Here is a 1139-nt window from a genome sequence, read left to right on the forward strand (position 1 = left end):
GTCTTTTATGAGTTCCCTTCCTTTTCCGTTTTTCAGTCAGCACTTGACTATGTCTCTTAACATCGGTTTGATTGCCCTATCGCACATACAACATTAAGCTACGTCGAGATCCATCACATTTGCTGATTTCCGCGCGTTAAAAATGTTGCGTCACTGAATGTTATCGATTTATTATTATCTTTCTCTGTTGTATTCTTTTATGTTCTTTTTATATCTTTTATATTATATTCTTTTTACATCTGAGGAGGGCTCAATCCAGCAGCCGAAACTTGTTTGTTTTATATTTTAATATACGCCGTTGTACTTTTTATTTTATTTTATGTATCTTTGACTGTTATCTTTAATTATATATATTATGCGACGACTCTTTTTCGCCATTTATTTTGTTTATTTTGTTTTAAATAAAAGATTATTGTCCACGCACGGTGATGCTGTAAACATCGTAAAACTTCGACCGCGCGCGAGTTCCACACCTGTTACATCAAAAGAGAGAGTTCCACGTCGATTGCATCGAGAGCCCGAGGAAGGAGAAAAACGTAAAAATTACGAACAAGAAATAAACGGAGAAAGTTCGTTGATTCTTTTTCGTACACGAAAAACTGATCAAAGATACCCCGTATGTTTGCAAACAGGGAAAAATCGATTGCTTGGTTGGAAAAAATTGAGATAACGATGACGTTTGAAAAACTATACTACGATCCATCGAATTATGCGGGTTATTCGGCGGTGGATAATCTAGCTCGCGCCGTTAAACCGAATTTCTCGTGGGGAAAAGTCGCTAAAAATCGCTGGCTCGAATCGCAAGACGCATACACATTGCACCGACCATTGAGCAGAAAATTCTACGATTGCATTACAACGTGACAAACATTGACGATGTGTGGGAGGCAGATTTGATCGAACTCCGAAATCTAAAAAGTAACAATGAAAAAGTTACTGTTATTCCTATTTGTTAGTAATTATTGATGTATTAAGCAAATATGTCTGGGTAGAACCGCTACGTGACAACAAAAAACGAAAACAAGCAACAGCGTGATAAAAACTTTTCAACGCGTACTAGCGGAAAGCGAAGGATGAGTACCTGTATACTTACAAACGAACAAGGGTAAAGAATTTGTCGCGCCCCAATGCAAAAATTT

This window comes from Trachymyrmex septentrionalis, unplaced genomic scaffold (genome assembly GCF_001594115.1).
Source record: "Trachymyrmex septentrionalis isolate Tsep2-gDNA-1 unplaced genomic scaffold, Tsep1.0 scaffold117, whole genome shotgun sequence".
NCBI classification, from domain to species: domain Eukaryota; kingdom Metazoa; phylum Arthropoda; class Insecta; order Hymenoptera; family Formicidae; genus Trachymyrmex; species Trachymyrmex septentrionalis.